The 20,266-nt window shown below is 43.1% G+C and overlaps 1 non-coding gene across 1 annotated transcript; it reads left to right on the forward strand.

The window, feature by feature from the left end:
- The first annotated feature begins 341 nt into the window (after positions 1-341).
- Positions 342-413, forward strand: Trnam-cau (transfer RNA methionine (anticodon CAU)). Its single transcript has one exon. It is a non-coding gene; the product is annotated as a tRNA-Met (tRNA).
- Positions 414-20,266: the final 19,853 nt, after the last annotated feature.

The following is a 20,266-nucleotide window of genomic DNA, read 5'->3' on the forward strand; positions in this document are numbered from 1 at the left end:
TGTCTGTCCCCTTCAAACTGTTTGTGTTTCCATGTTTGTGTTTGCTTTTTTCTGTTTTTTTTTTGTGGCATTCTTGTTTGGAGAGAGAGAGAGAGAGAGAGAGAGAGAGAGAGAGAGAGAGAGAGAGAGAGAGAGAGAGAGAGAGAGAGAGAGAGAGAGAGAGAGAGAGAGAGAGAGAGAGAGAGAGAGAGAGAGAGAGAGAGAGAGAGAGAGAGAGAGAGAGAGAGAGAGAGAGAGAGAGAGAGAGAGAGAGAGAGAGAGAGAGAGAGAGAGAGAGAGAGAGAGAGAGAGAGAGAGAGAGCGCGGGAGACGTAGGCTTAAGGTCCTCTGAACGAAACATCAGCAGAGTGGCGCAGTGGAAGCGTGCTGGGCCCATAACCCAGAGGTCCGTGGATCGAAACCACGCTCTGCTAACAATTATTTTTTCTTCATCTTTCTTCCTCAGTCACAGGTTGTTTTTTAATTGTTGTTGGAGCCAAGATTTGCGTTTTATAATATTATGTTCTACAGCAACTACCTTATGTTCTTGGGTTGTCTTTCTTAGCTGTAGTTTAGCGTGGGATTATGAGGATCGCTTCTTTTCATCTTTCATTGTTTTTTAATCTGCTGTCGAATAATAAAGCGATTTCAAAACGTTATTCTGTGCTGGAAAACTAAATCTAAGTTAACTAAACAATATACAAACACTTGGCAGGATTATTATTATTATTATTATTATTATTATTATTATTATTATTATTATTATTATTATTATTATTATTATTATTATTGCCACTACTACAATTATTAATGATATTTTATCGTATATTTTTGATGGTATTCCTTTAGTAAGTAACATTGTTACCTTTCATTCACCTTTATCACTTCCCTCCGCCAGTGTCAGAGTCCTTGTGTTTTCCCCTTCATCTGTGTCAGCGAGCTCGTATTTTTCGCCTCGTCTTTCCCTCCTTTCTCCTCCTCTCTCTCTCCTACGAACTTTTGCCATCTCGCCATTCTCTCCACATCATTTTTCTGTCTCTCCCTCTTCCCTCCCTCTTCTTCTTCCTACCACCTTTCTCCTTGCTCCGTTCTTTTCGCGTTGAAATAAAACTTAATCTCTCTCTCTCTCTGACTTTCATCTTTATTTTTTTCCTGTACGTTTCTACATTGATTTTTATTCTCTTTTTACCCATTTTCCGTGTATCCCTTTCATCGTGTCACATTTCTTATGTTATTTTTTACTTTCTTTTTCCTTATTTCTCTAACCACAACGCTTGTATCCCCTTAGTAATTCCTCCTCCTCCTCCCCCTCTTCCTCCCTTTTCCCGATATGCGGGTGAAGTGTTTTCAGCTCAGGAAACTAGATGCCCCTACCTTGCATAATCTCAGGTCACCCTTGGACAAGGTGTAATACCCGATCTGTCTCCCGTGCCAGGGTCATGGTGACGCCTCTAGGCAGCAGCAGTGGTGGATTGGACTGCAGGCAGAGGATCTCTTTATGAGACAATGGCTGGAGTTCCAGGGTCCTAGTTAGCTGGACCGTGCCTAATTATTTAGGCCTGTGGTGTAGAGGAATGTGGCGACCTCTACACTGAAAAGCTTCCCTGGGAACCAGCTGTCGGTGTGAGATCCTCGTCCCATCCCTATTCTGCATAGCAGCTGGTTCTTGTTCTTTTCTCCTGAAAGAGATGTCTTCCGTGGGGCTTATTAATTTATACCTCCTGGCTTCTAGGTGGAGTTTCTGAGGGGTTTTCTTATAGTCAAGGAATATTTCAGCTTTTTGCTCTTTCTGGAAGGGCGTCTGATACTCTCTAGAGTGAATGGAGAACACCTGGTGACAGGTGCCACTGGCCAGGCCTCGAAAGGGTCGCAGAGCTGTGTTAGACGATTCGGAAAGTGGGAACGAGTTGCTGGTTCCTCTCCTCCCTTGCCACCTTTGCTCTGGGTGACTACTCCGACCCCGTTCTATGGGACAAAACTAAGAGAACCATAGCTGAAAAGCGCTGGTGAAAGATCTCTCGTGACCGAGGCTCAGGAAAAGCGATTCATCTTTGAGGCGTTTTCAAGACACTGTGGGAACGAACTACCAGTATTGGAGGCATCTAACACAGCAGTATCTAACTTCCATGCACATTCTTTATCCATTTCAGTATACGGTCACACTTTAAGTAATTTCGAAAGCGCTTTTTGATATTTGCCCGAATTGTGAACCTGCTTAATCTTTTTACAATGCCTTCGACACTCCGTAATTGTGACGTCTGTTCCGGACGATTTGCAGCTCAGTACTTCCAGCTGAGTAGAATTTGTCGCCTCTGTGTTCAAAGATTAAGACTTACGCATGCTGTGACCGAGTGTAAAAAATAAACACCATGCTCTTGAAAAGATATTTGAAGCCCTTCAGGAATTTGTTGCCAGCAATGTGGCAGTGACTCCATCATCGATGGTGGAGAGGCCCTCCATAGAGACTGTGCCCCCTCTAAACGACCATCCTGCTTCACGGGAGGACGAGTTACCTGCCTCATAGGTTAACTCCCAGCCTGCCTCACAGGCTAACCCCCAGTCTGCCTCACAGACTAACCCCCAGCCTGCCTCACAGGCTAACTCCCAGCCTGCCTCACAGGCTAACTCCCAGCCTGCCTCACAGGCTAACCCCCAGTTTGCCTCACAGACTAACCCCCAACCTGCCTCACAGACTAACCCCCAACCTGCCTCACAGGCTAACTCCCAGCCTGCCTCACAGGCAAACTCCCAGCCCGCCTCACAAGCAAACTCCCAGCCTGCGACAGGCTAACTCCCAGCCTGCCTTACAGGCCAACTCCCAGCCTGCCCCACATAACGGTTCTCTTCCTGCTTCACAGGATGACGGGTTCCAACCTGTAAGGAATGGAGCCAAACCGAAGCAGGCAATCAAACATTTACTGACCCCCACTACCTTCAATAGGTTGCAGGTGCTGACAGACACCATGGAGGATGAGTTTGAGACTCGCCTAGTTGGGGACTCCATGGTGCGTGGCTAGCTGGTTGAGTTCTGTGATCGTTCATCAAACGGCCGCAGAAAACGTTACTGCTATCCAGGTGCCAGACTGGACGACATCACCGCAGCGTGCGATGATGTCACGAGTAATGCCGACCGAAACACCCTCTTTGTCATTCACGCGGGCACAAATGACATAAGGACAACCCGTTCTGAGGAACTGCTTGAAAAATACAGCCGCATGATCAAGCAGTATAAACGAAAAACGGATGCCAGTAACATCATAATCTCAGGAATTCTCCCGAGGGTCGGTGCCGAACCTTGCTTTTACAGTAACCCCTTCAGCACGAACAACAGACTTCAGTCCCTTTGCCCACAAGAAAACGTCCAGTTCGTTAACTTCTGGAACAATTTTTACTACGATTCGGACTTGTTCCTTGCCGATGGCATCCACTTAAATCCTGTTGGAGCAGCCCGTTTCGGGAGGCTGCTCTGTGACCAAGTGGCTCTTTGAAAGTAAAAAAACAACAACACCAAGGTGAGAACACCAGCAGCTCCACCGTGAGGGAACACTCAGCCCTCGCAACTCCCGACTCGAATCACATTAAAACTTGCTATATAAACGCTCGTAGCCTACGTGACAAATTTGAAGACTTAAAAGCACTAGCAGCTACAAATCGTTATCACATTATCGGAATCACAGAATCTTGGATAGACACTTCAAATAGAGATTTCATTGCGGAATATAGATTACCGGGTTATACGACTTTTAGTCATGAAAGAGAGAACAGACAGGGTGTGGGCGTTATGTTATATATCCACAACTCTCTCCATTCAGTATTCGTGAAAACAGATGTTATAACCAATGTGGACATGATTCTCATTGAAATTTAAGTCTCGTAAAATAGTAGTTGGACTAATCTATTGACCGCCAGGGCAGACTCTTGATATCGACCACGCGTTAAGTGAATTAATATTAGAAACAAGTAGCAGTTGCGAGACAGTAATTGTGGGGACTTACTTGCCAGTGAAAAGATGGGCGAACCGTTGAATTCTCATACAGGGCTCGACCTGTACACATATTTATTAGAGAGTGATTTACATCAACACGTTCAATAGCCGACTTGGGAAAATGATATACTTGACCTTATCATTTCAGCGACAGCTGATCTAATCAACGAAGTAAATGTTGGTCCAGTTTTTAGTTCTACGTAGTTCTAGATGAAAGAAAGTCAGGTAACTCATAGTAAAGAAAAGGTGCCTGATTATCAGAGAGCGAATTTCGTAAGACTCCGATCAATTCTAAAAACATTGACTGGACTATAATTTCGACGGAAACAGATATTGATAAATCGTGGGAGGCCTTCACCACAATATCGTAACTGATGTTCATCTTTTTAGAAGAAACCCAAATGGTGGAATAACGAAATTCAAAATAGCCTCTCTCTAAAAAAAACGCGTATACAGTAGATTTATATCAATCCAGAGTGAGGCTGAGAAAATAGAGTTGGACAGAATTCGCCGCGAAACCAAGAAATTAATAGAACGTAGCAAGAAAAATCTTGACGAATATATAACGGAAACAAGTAAATCTAATCCTAAAGAATTTTTTAGCTATGTAAATAATAAAAAATCACTCACTTGTAGTATCGGACCGCTTGGTAATGACAATGGTAACCACACGAACGATGAAAATGAAATGGCTACAATCCTAAATAATTTTTTCGCATCCGTATTTACCGACGAAGATTGTTCATCACCTCAACTGCCGGAGGTTAGAAGGACCGAAAAGATTTTGAATGGCGTGCTCATCGTAAAAAATGACATTTAATGCACAATTGAAAAGATTGAAGTAAGCAAAGCTCCTGGTCCAGACAAAATTACACCTAGAATTATAAAAGGAATCATACATCAAATTTGTAAACCGCTCTCTATCTTTTTCAAAAAATCTTTAACAGCTGGAAAAGTTTCGTCGGATTGGAAACTAGCAAATGTCACACCAATTTTCAAAAAGGGGTACAAGTCTCATCCAAGAAACTATCGACCAATTAGCCTGACATCTATTGTTTGTAAGTTAATGGAGACTATCATTCGCGACAATATGGTGAAATTCTTCGAAGAAAATATTATAACAAATAATTCGTAACATGGCTTCCGTAGTAAACGTTCGTGTTTGACTAACTTACTTAATTTTTTTCATTTTATTTTTGAGGTGTTCGATGAAGGCAGATCAGTAGATATCATTTATCTGGATTTTCGAAAGGCATTTGATAGAGTCCCCCACAAACGGTTGCTCAGTAAACTATTGGCGCACGGTATCTCGGGTAACATTCACAATTGGCTTGTAGACTGGCTCTCTGAGCGGAGACAGAGAGTAGTTCTAAAGTTTAGAACTACACCGTTTAAAATCTAAACGGTGTTTCATCTAACTGACTCGATGTCAGAAGCGGCGTACCTCAAGGATCAGTGCTTGGCCCCATGCTCTTCTTAATTTTTGTTAATGATATCGATGATGGGCTCACATGCAAAGTATCAAAATATGTTGATGACACAAAAATCGCTAGTAAGGTAACTACGACACTCGACGAAGAAGCATTACAGTCAGATTTAGATCGACTTGCACATTGGGCCAAATGAAATTTAACGTTGACAAATGTAAAGTGTTACACATCGGAAACAATAACAATCGCGTACAGTACGTAATGAATGGCCGACAACTTTCTGCAGTAAGTAAAGAAAAAGATCTTGGAATCACTATATTAAGTTAAAACCGCGAACAAATTGGTTGGCCTCATCGGACGAGTCTTTAATAATAAATCGGAAAAATAGTAATATTAAAACTATGATTCGCTGGTTCGACCCCGTCTAGAGTACTGTGTATAGTTTTGGTCTCCCAATTACAGAAAAGACGTAGAAAAGTTAGAATGGGTTGAACGGAGAATAACAAAAATGATTCCTATATTAAGAAATTTATCTTTTGAACAAAGGCTTAAAGAAGTAAATTTATTCAGCCTATCAAAACGAAGAATGCGAGGTGATCTAATATAGTTGTTTAATATGTTTAAAGGATTCAGTGATATTAATGCGGAAGATTACTTTACAATTGATAGATCAAATAGAACAAGAAGAAATAATAATATCAAGATAAGTGATAAGCATTTTAAAAGCATCGGGGAGGAGTGAGCACATACTTAGCGGTGAATGATTATTACTTTACTTATTTTTGCAGCAATATTTTTTTTCTTTTACCATTTTACTCCTCATTTTACTAGTAACTTTTTAATGGCAGAGACACCTGACCCGAGGACTATGAGGGGTTGGTAGAGAGAAAGAACAGTGCCGTCAAGGATAACGGTAACTGTTCTCATGCAAGGAGTGTAGCAGTCTTCAAAGGGTGCTTGCTCCTCCTACGCTGCATGTGCAACCAAGAGGTATTTACTTACCTTACTAATCCCACAATGGCTTCTGCCCCTAATCACCCGCTAACAGCAACAGCAGTTAGGCCTTTCGCATGGTAGCAAGGGAGGCAGAATGTTCACCCAGGGACTTTTTGTTTCAAAGTGAGATTGTCATGGACATTTCATTCGTGTCAAATCCAGGAGATAAAATATCTTTCAGCCGCTCGAAGGTCAGTCCCGGGAACGGGAACGCCGGCCCTCATAAACAGGAGCGCGTTCACAGGACGGAAGGATCATGATGCGTTTCGGTCACTTTTTCTTGAAACATTTGGGGAAGATGGGCAACACAGCCTCATAAAGGGTGTATATTTTGCTGTGGACACCGTGCAAACGAGTGGCCTTTTTAATAGGCCAGTGGACGCCTATAGGCTATCTACTGATTTGATCTCGTGTTTTAAACAGGGAAACTAGACAGATGGAGAAACCATTTATGTAGCTAATGCTGGATTATTACTAGAGTTCATTGTGTACATGATTGTCCTTAAAGTTCCTTTTCGAAGGAGTGCAGTATCCCTTGACTACAGCCCCACTGGAAACCTACACGGTTTTATCAGCCAACTTTTATGACATTTAAAGTAATTTTGGGTCCTTTTTGAAGCTTCGTTTGCGTCGACACGTTCGTCGGGGAGGGGGGCCCTCGCGACCCTGACCTAAACCTTTTTGGGTGTCACCAGCGGTAATCAAAAATTCCTTGGTGTGTTCTTTTACCCGTGGTTTAGGCAGAAATAGTCAGATAAATAGGTGGTTGGAAATTTGAGCTTTACGATCTTTTTTTTTTCGCACAGAATGGTGCATAGTGATCGTCTCCAAAGACTAGCGCCGGCTTGAGGTTCATCCTGACGCTGCTTTGTGTATCTTTCCACCACACGACTATAACCTGCATCCTCGCATCTACTAATTTATGTTTGGTTCCTAAGCTTTTGCCTGCATCTTTTTCATGCGAGAAGGGGAGTGCTTGAGTAATACATTTCACTCTAACCCACTATTTTCTTTTATTGCTGAGTTGATGCAAGGCAGTCAGTCTTCTTAATTTAATTGGAGCTGTAATAACCGAGGGTGTAGACTAACATAGGGTAGGTACAATTTAACCTTGAACCTCATGTGCTTCTGCTTAAAACATACTTTTTCTCTGCACTGACAGACTTAACTGGAGCAGATGCTGTCCCTAACTTTTATCGTAACCAGCATGTGAGTATCTGTAAGCTTTGGAAGTAAGCAGACAAGTCTTACTTACCCTTACTTGACATACCACTGTTACCCGTTACGGGAATTATTTTTGGCGTCACAGATGTCAGTCATCCACGTTCGTTACGATCGAGTGATAGGTGGAAATTTGTCTTTTTCATTTGATGCTTATTAATGCTGGAATTACTTTAATCAATTATGCTGGAATTATATATTTCAGTGAGATTTATTACAACAGTGATTTCACAACTTGGTGACAGGATTTTCTTTTATAGTACTGTAGACCTGTAAAACGGAGTATTAGGAGTTAGTGGTGCTGACTGCCGATGCTTCTAAGGTTCTCCAGACTTGTCCTTGTTATCACATTGTAACTATTAGGAGACTCTACGGATAACATTACTTCTTTTCACACAACCTTATCTATTGTTGTAAACCCCACCCGTCTCAAAGGCGTGCCGAGGGTAACGACACTGGCAATTAATTGTCACGCAACGGATGAGTGTTTCTCTGCGACAGTTTTGTGTCAAGGTGTGAATCGAAGATTCAGTGTGTAGCAGATCTTCTTCAAGGATTGTTCCTTTTTCTTTTTACTATTCCAAATAGCTCCATTACCATGTATCCTAATGACAGTTTAGTCAATTTAATTTTTCTAGGATGTATCATGTAAATAATTTTTAGAGCTATTATTTTGTTTTCTCGGAATAGTACTGAGCTTCCATGTCCACGACTCTTGCCAAGTTTACCTCGCCCTGTATGTACTTTGCCCATTTCTTGTTACTTCTATGATTATTTTTATTATCATTGGCATTTCCCGATGTTGTATCGTTAGGCGGGCTCTGACTTGTATATATATATATATTTTTTTTTTAATGCAACCATAACAGGACCTCGTTTAACTAGTACACATTGTGCGACTGTAACATGGGTAGGTACACTGCTCTTAAAGGTCGGGTGAGTCGCGAGGTCGCGACTTTTAGAGAACCGAGCGATGAAATGTGTATATTATAATGTACATGTGTATGTATGACTGTACGTGTGGCGACACCCGGTCGGTGTCGCACAACAGGATGTTTAACAACACGTCGTGCTTTTGGCCGTGGGAAGCTGTGATGAACTGACACTAGGATCAGCAAATGATGACTTTCATCAAGTCATCAACCGGAGCCCACACCCTTCCGGACGAACTACAAGCAAATAAAACGGGCGAACAACGCGGAGAAGGGAGAGAAGACGGGTGACGGGCAGGCGAGCGGTGCTCTGCCGCCCCGCGCCCTGCAGCGGTGTGGCTGTCTCTGATTTCGTGCGTCTCGCTCTCGTAAACTGTAAACCTTATGTAGTACCTCTTGTAGACTCCTGCGTTCTTATGTTCTTATGTTCTTATGTTGAGGAGAGGGGAAGAGAGGAGGAAAGCGGAGAGGGATAGGGAGAGGTAAGGCAGGACATACAGTGGAGGATAAGAGGAAGAAAGAGGAGGAAAGATGATAAGAGTAAGGGAAGGAGAGAGGAAGGGAGAGAGAACAAGGTTGGATTAAAAAGGAGGAAGAAAGTAGCAGCCAAAGGGGAAGTGTTAGTGGTGGTGTCAGTGGTTAGTGACGTAGGCTGTACTTCACCGCAACACACACGAGTCGCAACACACCAACGCAACACTTTGGGCGGGAATTAAGTGGTGATGTTCCCTTAATGTTTCACCGCCTCTTTGCGTTCCTCTGTTCCCGTTGCTAAGGCCGAATTATTTATGAGTATACGCCTGCTCCTCCTCCTCGTCCTCCTCCTCTTCCTTCTACTCATCTGTCCCTCTTAAAGCAAACACGGCCACAGTTCTCGTCCCGGCGCCAGGTGATGTTTTCGGACAATTAAACAGTTGGTAGGCACAGGAAGTGAAGACTGAATGTTAATGCGTTGAAAATCTCTGGGCGTGGTGGCGGTGGTGGCGGTGATAGTGGGTGAAGGTGGTGTTTGGATCCTACAATACATGCGAGGTTCTGCTGGCTTTCACCAGGACACCTGGATGGGTTACTCATGGATGAGATGGGACAGGCCAGGAAGCTATTTTCTGCGTGACAACAATGTTAAGTGGTCATAAAGGAAGTGGGGAGTTCTTAGTTAATAACACAAACACCTGAAAGAGATAATCACGGATAAGGTTCAACATGTGGTGTTTTTTTTATTAGCAATGAATTTAAGTGCAGGCAAAACAAGTGTGTGTTTGTGTGTGTGTGTGGGGTGGTCTTATGTAATATCACACCTGAATGGATGGAGCTGTGTTGGTTATGTTATTAATTAAGGCAACAAGCAGGTAACAAACATATGTAGTTTGACTTGACTACACACCTGTATACAAGAGGCTACAGAGGTGTGGTTGGGTTCAACTGAGCAAAAAACATGAAAAATAAAAGTGAGAGTTTGAGATAATAATCCACCTGTATGGATCAGGTTTGACAAGTAGGGTTGTGTTAATATAAAAAAAAACAAAAAAAACAAGCAAAGTAAGGGAGTTGACTTAGTAACTCCTAAATGGTGGGGTTAGATAGGTGGGGATGTGCTCGTCTTAGACACCAACAGGTTGAAGAAGCATGAAGTTATGGCTTAATAAAACACCTGTACGTGAGTTACGTTCTCAGCAACAACAACAAAAAAAGGAACATTATGAAAACTGACATTTTTTAACAGTAAATAAAATAAAGAAAATAAAATTGATGAAACAAATAAAAATAAATAAAATAGAATAAAATAAATAAAACAAAAACAAAAATGCTCGTTAGTACTGCTCCTATAATAGGAAGCAGAGAAGAGTGGCCAAAAGAGAGGTCATGTACGCTGAATCGGAAATCATTGATATTCTAAAGACATTCAAACTTTTCTCAGGCTCAATAAGAACAGGCTTCAATTTTCATTCAAGTTTCTCGGGTCACGCGTGCGCCAACTGGGGACTCATCAGCCTGTTAAGCGGCAAACACACCTCATAAACTCCTCCTGAACGGCTTGTGTGTTGAACTAAATCGGTGTTCTGCGTGTGCCGAGACCTTGCTGAGTTTACATTTTTTTTTTTACAGCAGAGGAGTCAGTGTTTACGATAATCACATTGTTACTCCAAGGTGTCGGACGTGAAGGAATAGTGTCACTGCGCCGTTACCTCTTTGACTGAACTGGACCATTCTTTCTTCATATTGTATTTTTCTTACTTCGCTTTCATTTTGTCACCACTTCTTGTTCCCCTTCGAGTGTGAGAAGGAATACTGTCACTGCACCGTATGATGTTAGCTTAAACTGGAACATTCTTTTCCTGGATAGCAAATAGTTTATTGTTACACCTGACGAGGTATTCCCAGTCCTCCCCACTCCTCATCTTCCCTTCTCTTCCCTTCCCTTCCTTTCCATTCTGTTCCCTTCCCTTGTTTTGTATAATCTCAGTTCAAACTCAGTACCCGGGTACACACACACACACACACACACACACACACACACACACACACACACAAACACACACACTGTCTAATCTAGAGTCCCTTGATAGAGACAGTACCGACACAGGCGGCCCTATGTATAAGGCTGCTGGGCGCCATTATTGGCCCCTCGAGCACCGCGCCGACTTTGAACTGAGGTATTAAAAACATAATTTTACTTATTTTGGAAGCGAATTCGGCTACTTTTTAATGTACCAATGCCTTGCTGCCACGTGGCCTATGACAAGTATATCATGGCAGAGTTTACGACTTTCAGGAGGCAGCGTCCCTCCCTGCAGGCAAGGGTCACGCGAGGAAGGGATATGTAGGTGATAGAAAGACTTCCCCAACTGCTGCCGATAATGTTTTACAGCGACAAGAATGTTAAATCCATCCATCACAGCAGCAACACTCAAAGAGAAGCACCCATACTTGTTTGAAGTATCTCAGTACTCTCTGAGCGCTGCCGCCTCTCAAGGTCGTCAGCAGCCCGCTGTGACGCGCCTATATCACAGGCTGCGTGGGTTACTGAGTGCCTATACTGAGACAGTGGCTGATCGTAAGGCTAATAATAATCTCCTGTCACCTTCTTACGGCACTTTGCAACGGCTGGTGACCAAATTATGGTAGAGTATAAGGGCGTAATGGTGGGTTGGCGATCCCTGTTGATGTAGACACAAACTGTCTCTTTTTTTTATTTTCCCAGAGCTCGTTGGCTGCTGGCTCCCTGCTGGCTGTTAGCGGAGGGTGTGCAGGTCTGAAACAAGTGTGCTCAGTTTCAGTGAACGACCCGTATGGCTGTGAAACAGAAATACAAGAGCGCTTGTGCGAGCGTTTGAAAAGCGCGGGGAATACCAGGGCCAATAATGGGGTCCAAATCTTAGGTTGTTGGTACTCTCTCTATCAAGGGACTCTAGTCTAATCCAGTGGCAACACTTGAGTCTCTTGCACCTCCTCTTTAACCCGAAAGCTCAAGGCAGTTTTCTCACGTCTTCCTCTTCTGGAGTACCCAAACACATGCTTCTGCGTTTCTTACAAGTTCTCAGATTTACGACTTGATGCAGGACGGAAGTTACCGCCCTCCTTTCCCCATCCTTGCCCACCATAGCCTACCCTGCCCACCCTGTTTAACTTTCAATGCCCACTCTGTTCTTTCCTTATCTACCATTGCCTACCTATGACCCCCACATGCCCAGTCCTTGTACCCACCCTCGCACACCCTGCCCTACCCTGTCTACCCACCCTAGGTACCCACCGTTACCCTCCCGTGCCACCCTACATATCGAAACTCGCCCACCCTATGTGCCCACCCTTGCCCCCTCTTATCCTCCGAAGTTCCTCAAGGGATGCCCATAAATCATCACGCGAGTTGGTCTGAGCAAAAGCATCTCGTTTTGTTCTAAATCTCAAACTCTTGTCTCTCAAATACATGTTCTTAAATCTTTACTACACGAGTCGGACGAATTTCCTTGCTGCAGAAAGCAGACAGCTACAAATGAGAGAGGTATTGTCTCACCCCCTCGGGCCTTTGCCCTGGGCACTCGCTAATGCTGATGGATCACTTCGAAAAACCAACAAAGCTACTTTGGCAAGAGAGCTGGAGAACAAGGTATGCCCAGCAGAAGTCATTGGAGAGCGTTCAGCAACTCTCATTGATGGGATGAGCATGATCCACAAATTGAAGGGGGATAACAAGACCTTTTCGCAGCTGGCAGACTCAATTCTGACCCATGTTCTTCATGAAGGTTCCCAGAGTCATCGAATTGATGTCATCTTTGATGTTTATAAGGAGACTTCTATCAAAGATGTAGAACGAGCCAACAGAGGAGCATCCACAGGACCCCAGTTCAGGAACATTTCCGCTGGACAAATTATTCAGCAATGGAAAAAGTTGCTCTGTAGCCCCTCTAACAAAGCCAGCTTGATCAAGTTCTTGGTGAAATAAACTTGAAGAAAAGGTAATGTATGTTACTTGTGAACAACTCTGCTTCAAGCTCACCAAAGACAAGTGGGAAGAGGTGGCAGAGCTGAAATCCTCACAGGAAGAAGCTGACACACGTCTGCTCTTGCATGCTCTACATGCAGCACAATTAGGCTACAAGTCTGTAGTCATCACTGCTGAGGATACAGATGTCACAGTTCTGTGCCTAGGGGTCAGGAGCAACATCCAGTGCCACATGTATCAGAAATGTGGAACAAAGAACAGGACAAGATACCTTGATATCACCAAGCTAAGTCATGCACTGGGAGACAGTGTCTGTGATGCATTGATGGGCATGCACGCATTCACAGGCTGTGATACAGTCAGTGCATTTGCTGGCAGAGGGAAGGTGACAACTTTGAAACAGATGCAGTCTACCAAGAAATACCAGGAAGCCTTCAGCGAGCTTGGGCGTTCGTGAGAGCTATCTGTGGAACTCTTTCAGATGCTGCAGGATATCACATGCCACATGTACTTACCATCTACTCATACAACCAGTGTGAACATTCTTCGTTACCAACTCTTTTGCGCCAGACGTGGAGAAGTTGAATCCAGTAATCTCCCCCCTTGTGAGGACTGCCTATATATGCACTCACCTGTGCAAACTATCAAGCTGCCATCTGGAGGAGATGTCTGGAGCCCCAGCCCTCCGTTCCACATCCCAATGACTGTGGTTGGGTAGTTCTCCTGCACCAGACGCCGTACTACAGTTGCTCTCTTGCAAGTGTATGCGTTCCTGCAAACTACCTACATGCACCTGCCTCACCAATGGCTTAAAGTGTACAGACATGTGTAGACTCCAAAGCTGTAACAACCAGGCCAGTGAAGAACCAGAGGCAGAGATAACAGACTCTGATATCGAAGACGACGATGTTGATTAAGTGAAATCAGAAGTCACCATAATGCAGATTCACTATGAATGAACACCCACAATCAAAAGTTCGTCAGACATTTGTCCACATAAACCTGCAAAAGTGCATGGATTAAGTAGAAGTTACCATCTCAAAGTTGTGGAATGATGTAAGGTGCCACCTGTGGCTTGTCTGTGACTTGTGGAAACATATACCAACGTCCATGAACTTTTGAATGTAGGTATACAAAACTCATATTTCCATTAAGAAACATTATCAAGATAATTAGCAGTTTTCTACAAAGCACCCCATCTGTGTTTGAGAAATTAATACGAAAAATATAACATTTATTAGATGATACCAAGTAGGAATAGTGCACCATTAGAAAGAGGAATATAATCTTTATACAAATTCATTTTGTGGTATTTATAAAGAACTTAGTACTTTTGTTGTTATTGAACAAACTCTGGCTGTGAAATGTAATTATCTTATATTTTCATGAAACGCGGGTCGTCAAACTTTGCTTTTATTTTGCACTAAAACTGTAAGAGCTTGATAAAAAATGCATAGATATGATTTTGTGCTGAATTTAATTTCCTTATTTTTTCTTCCTATAGCTTTTTCATACAATGTACCATTTCGGATAAAATGAACAAATATGAGAACAAAATTTTGAAACCCCTTTCTAAGGAGGGTCATGTGCCTTAAAAAGGAAAAGCGCCACCCTCAGAGGTAGGAACATTTTATGTCTTTAATCTATACCCTTTGAGATATCTTTCTGCCAATTATAAAGATTGTAGCTTTGCTTTACATCAACCAGCAATTTTTTGTAAAATATTACTGGACCAAAGGGGTCGCCACCTTCGAGGCGTGATAACCTCGATTAAGCTACCAGATTGACAGGGCTATCATACCAGAACATAAACTAGAGACATGTAGCAAGTGAAAAATACCAATAAGATTTGGTCACCCCGGATGGTACCGATTCGTGAATTTGAGGGTCCTGGCCCAAGGACTTGGGCCAGACTCGAAAGCGGTACCATCTGAGGTGACCAAACCTAACCGGTACTAAAGTGTTTATTGGGTCATTATAAGTAAATAAATGTATGATAGCCTTTCCAGTTTGGTAGCTTTCCTGTTTATTTTTTGCGAAAAACCCACTTTCATAGAGTATTTTTTTCATATTTTTCGTTTTTATAAAGAAACGGTGCCTAGTACGCATAAAGATATAGGGATCAAGAATTTAGTAAATTGAATTCTACACAATTGTGTCTCTATAAAGTTTTGCTGTATCTGTCATAGTTTATGAGAAAATGAAGCCGTAGGTTGAAGGCACACTTACATCAAAATCGAAAAAAATTGCGTTTCTTAAGCTATTTCATTTAATAACTTCAAAACAAAAAAAATTCGATAAAATACAATAGAGATGAGATTGTAGAGTGATAATTTTTCTTTTAAATGATACTCTTTTTAATCTTCAGATGTTATATATTGTGATCTAAAAGGCTAAAAACAAAAATAACTGTATAGTCACAGAAATGCATATCTTGATATAATTTACATAATAAGCCTTACAAGAGTGTACTGTACGTGGAAAATATTTGAAAATCGCAGAAAACTGCACATTTATATTTTTCCAATAGGAAACGAAGTGATTATCTTTCATTCAAGTTTTAGGTGAAACTATTATGCATCCATGACTCGGCTACCAATGGAACACCCAGAAGTGCATACACACTTCATGGCAGGTGGCTTTTCAGTACAAATTGGCAAACAAAATCCATTTGGAAAGATCCCAGTAGACCAGACAATTGAAGAGACCATCAACAAAGATACTCAGACATCAGGGGGCACACGAGGTTTCAGCCTCAAAGGTGGTGCTGTTGCTCGATACTATCTAACCTCCGAATACCGCAGTAAATACCTGAGACAACTAAGAGACATGGTAGGTCAGCATGAATCAGCCCTAAGGCATCCAGATCTTCAGCAGTCAAGAATCAGGAGAGATGAGGCTGATGTACAGTCTCTTGTTCACTTGATGGAAAGCAACTGGTTGAATCCTTTTAATTTTGTCAATGAAGAGCTTGTCAGTCTATCAACAGCTGTCGCAGTACCAGCAGACGTTGTAAAGGACCTTCTGAATGCCTACAGGATAGGTGAAGAGGCATACCAAACTTTCAAGCAAGATAGACTGGAAGCAAATGCCCCAGCTATACAGTTCCACGACAGATTACCAAAGAAGAAATTGAAAACTTTTTCTGACATTAGAAAGAAGACAATCAACCGGAGCAAAACCAAGGAAGTGGTCCTAAGGGCTGACAGGAAACTGTTTGGGCAGATGATAAATGAAAGGTACCCCCCCCCCCCCCAACTGGCCGGTCCGCCTTATTCTTTCTCTAAACTCGTTGTAAGTTGGTAAATGTTTCATGAGTTTGCCGCCATTTGTCGAGCCGAAAAACGAACTCCCGCGTCTCCAATTTGTAAATTCGCTTCGTTCCGCTGGTAACTGTTGCTTTCCCGGTGTTTATGGTTTGTATTCTTTTATGAGCTCATGTAGAGTACACTCACACGAAAAAAATCGCGCTTGCAGTCTTCAGTTTTTACGGCCAAAGTCTAGAGGAGTCTTGCTGTCACCTTAATGTCTTAAGCTGCACCCAAACCCTTACGAGGTGATCCGAACACACACACACACACACACACACACACACACACACACACACACACACACACATACACATACACACACACCACCACCACCACCACCACCACCATCACATCCATCCCCCAAACATCCTTGACCAATCCAAATACCACCCACCCACCCAAACACCCAAACATCCCCCCATACCCCTCTAACTCCCCTACTCCACCCTCCCACAAGCCATTCTCCACTCTTCACAGGCCGTTCCCAGACACGCTCCGGCATCGCGACGGCTCGCCAGGCCCTCGAGGAGGCGCTGAGTGGCCCTCGCCGTGATGTAGGTCCCAGAGAGGCGGCGTCGGGCGGGGTAATGGCAGGCCCCGAGCGTCTAATGGTTGAACACGCTCCTTACGGCCTTGATTTGCCTGCTGACGGAACAGTGACGACCGACGCGAGTGAGGTCTGCATTAAGTTATCCTGACCCTCACCCTCACCGCGCGGCGTGAGAGGGCGAGGCTTGGCATGGCTGGCGTGTCGGTCTTCCTCTTTGGCGCGGCCTGAGTGTGTTGCCCTCAAGCCAGTGCCGCGGAGAAGAAGTTAAGAGGAAGAGGATGAGGAGGTGGAGGGGACGTGGGCTCTTGATCTCGCTCTCGAAGTGACTGCAGTGTGTCAGCCTGAAGTTTGTGACGCGAGGTGGAGGGCGAAGACTGGAGGTGGAGGAGGACGGGTGGGCTCTCGTTCTCGCTCCCGATGTGAGGAGGTGAAGAGGCCGAGGACTCTTAATCTCGCCCTCGTTGTGGCCTCATGCCGTGACGATGTTCTCCCTCACACTCCAAGGCTAACAAAAAGTAGCAAAAATATTATGGAAACGAAGAAAAAAAAGAAAGATGAACACAAATGATGCAGTTCAATCAAAAGAAGGGACGATGCATTGATGCTATTTAGCCTATTACTCCGAGGCGAATAGGGTGTAATAACAGTGTGATAAGAACGAAGTGAAACCGAATACAAATAAAGAATAACGCAGTTTGACTAAAAAAGGGACGATGCATTGATGATATTTCGCCTCACGCTCCCAGGCGAGTATGAAATGGTAGGAATGTGATAAGAACGAAGACAAATAATTTAAGACGACATAAAAGAATGACACACTATATTTCAAGAGATGAAGATGGTGATGGCGTTGATGATACTTCACCTTTTATTCCCAGGCGCTTATGAATCAGCAGTAATGTGATAAGAGCGAAGCCATGTGATGCAAGATGACAAATAAAGATGCCCAATATACTCCCAGGCGCTTATGAATCAGCAGTACTGTGAGGACAACAACGTCAGGTAAATCAAGATATCGAAAAAAAAGTAATAGTGCGAGTTAATTGAAGAGATAATGATGCAGTGATGATAGCACTGGTGATATTCCGTCTCAGACTTCAAGGCGAACGAAAGGAAGGGAAGGAAAGGCAAGGCAAGGCAAGGCAGGGCAGGGCAGGGCAAGGCAAGGCAAGGCAAGGCAAGGCAAGGCAAGGCAAGGCAAGGCAAGGCAAGGCAAGGGAAGGGAAGGAAATGGAGGGCAAGGAAGGAAAGGAAAGGAAGGGATGGGAAGGAAGAGAAAGAAGGAAGTAAATGGAGGTAAAGGAAAGTTAAGGAAGTGATGGGAAGGGAAGAATATGAAGGAAAAGGAAAGGAAATGAAGGGAAGGGATGGGAAGAGAGGGGAGGTGGAGGAGGGAAAGGGCTGGGAAAGGCTCATCGGGTATAACAAGACACCAGTTGCAATCATGTATAATTTCGCTGCCTTGATTATGATCCCATACTTGATTACGGCCAAACAAAATCTAAGGCTACATTTTCAGGAAGAGGCATCATTAATTAAGGTCACCTGGTCTATGATTCATCTGTCATTCGTCCCTTCGCCTGCTTTCTGTCCTGTAATTCCTTGCCTGTCTGAGTTGTTTTCTGTCTCGTAATTCCTTACTTATTTACGACTTATTTCTAATATGTGACAAATTTAGTGTTCTGTTTCATTACAAGGTCCATCTTGATGTTGCAGTTAATTCAACTTATTGAATCACCTACCTGTGTGATCATCCTTACCTGCTGTGTTACACTAACGCACGAAGGAGAAAGAAACACTACAGGAAGGAACGTAAGAGCAGTACTGCAATAATAAAAGCAGTTTGTCAGTGACATTTTCTTACATTATATTTTTAACATTTTTAGACGAACCGAAGTAATGTACTTAACGCCACGCTTCATTAGGTACTCATCTAATTACTTCACCTGTTCTTTGATGACCAGTGTGTTATTTAATGGTTTGTTAACTTAAATGAGACACATACACTTTAACATTTCCGTAAACAATAATTGTGCAAATAAGTTCACTCATTTAATTAATTACCTGCATATAAATGTTGCCGGCCTATTTTGCTTAATGAGGCCATGATTTATTTGCATCTAGTATATCCCTGCTAATTTATTCCTACTTTTACCCTACAAAACTTTGGTTAATATTATTTAAACAGAACATAGCTTGATTATCGGCCCTTACAGGTAATTATAATAAAAGGTCAGTTAAAGAGGAGGACAAAGGGGAAAGAAAACAGGTAATAGGAAAAGTTTTTAGTCCTTACAGGTAAATATGACACCAGGCCAGGTAAATGAGATGTGAAGACAGGTAAGGCAATGAAAAGGGCAATGAAAAGGGCAGGTAATAAGACAGGCGAAGAAGACAGGTAGGGCAGCGAGGTAGGGTAAGTAATCAGGCAGGTGAGGCAGAAAAGACGGGAAGGAGACAGGTAAGGCAGTTAGAAACGGGCAGGTAATGAGACAGTAGCCCACCGCTGGAAAGGCACACTCCCCACTCCGCTGACACTGTAATGGACACATAAGACTGCCCAGTGTATATGTATATTGTGTTTTTGTATAAACATTTATGCCCTTAGCATAGGCAGCACACGGCAGTGCACCTTTGGGCGTGTAAACATACCTGTATGTTTAAATGAAAAAAAGGTGAATTAGATAGGTAGGGAAGAGAAAAGGGCAGACCATGAGACAGGAAAGGAGACAGGAAAGAGAGTTCAAAAAGAGCAGGTAAATGAGTCAGGTGAATGACAAGTAAGTAAATGAGACACGTTGGGCAGGTAAGAAAAGGCAGGTAAATGAGTCAGGTGAATCACAACAGGCAGGTAACGCCTCGCTGGCCAGCGTTAGCCTGCCGCGGCTACCACGCCTCAACACTAACTGGCCACCTAACGTCCCCGCGACAGGCGCCGCCCAATGACTCCTTTCCGAGCTGTCCCGCCAGTCTGGACGAGGCTGGGCGGCGAGGAGTTTTAAAATTCTTTGCTGACAGCAAGAAAAAAAAACTTGAAGGACTGCGCGCTTAACTCTGTATAACTCTATGCTCTCCTTTGCGTCTTTTTTGTGCCTTTTGTATTTTATTAATTTATATTTGTTTTTATTAATCTGTGTTTTTATGCATTTTCTGTATATCTGTATTTTCTTCGATGACAGTAAAAAGAGTTAAAGGACTAGGCGCTCAACTTTGCATACATATTTTCTCTCCACTCTTCTCGTATCTTCTGTTTCTTTTTCATCTTCGTTTATTTATTTATTTTTTAGTTTTTTCTCTATCTCTGCATTTTCTTTGGAGACTAAAAAGACCGAGCGCTCAAGTCTGCAAGGCTGCCTCTTTTCCTTTACTTCTTTTCGTGCTTTCTGAACTTTACTTAGTTTTTCGTCTTGGGCGGGTCATC

Source organism: Eriocheir sinensis, unplaced genomic scaffold (assembly GCF_024679095.1).
Source record: "Eriocheir sinensis breed Jianghai 21 unplaced genomic scaffold, ASM2467909v1 Scaffold27, whole genome shotgun sequence".
In the NCBI taxonomy this organism is placed as follows: Eukaryota; Metazoa; Arthropoda; class Malacostraca; order Decapoda; family Varunidae; genus Eriocheir; species Eriocheir sinensis.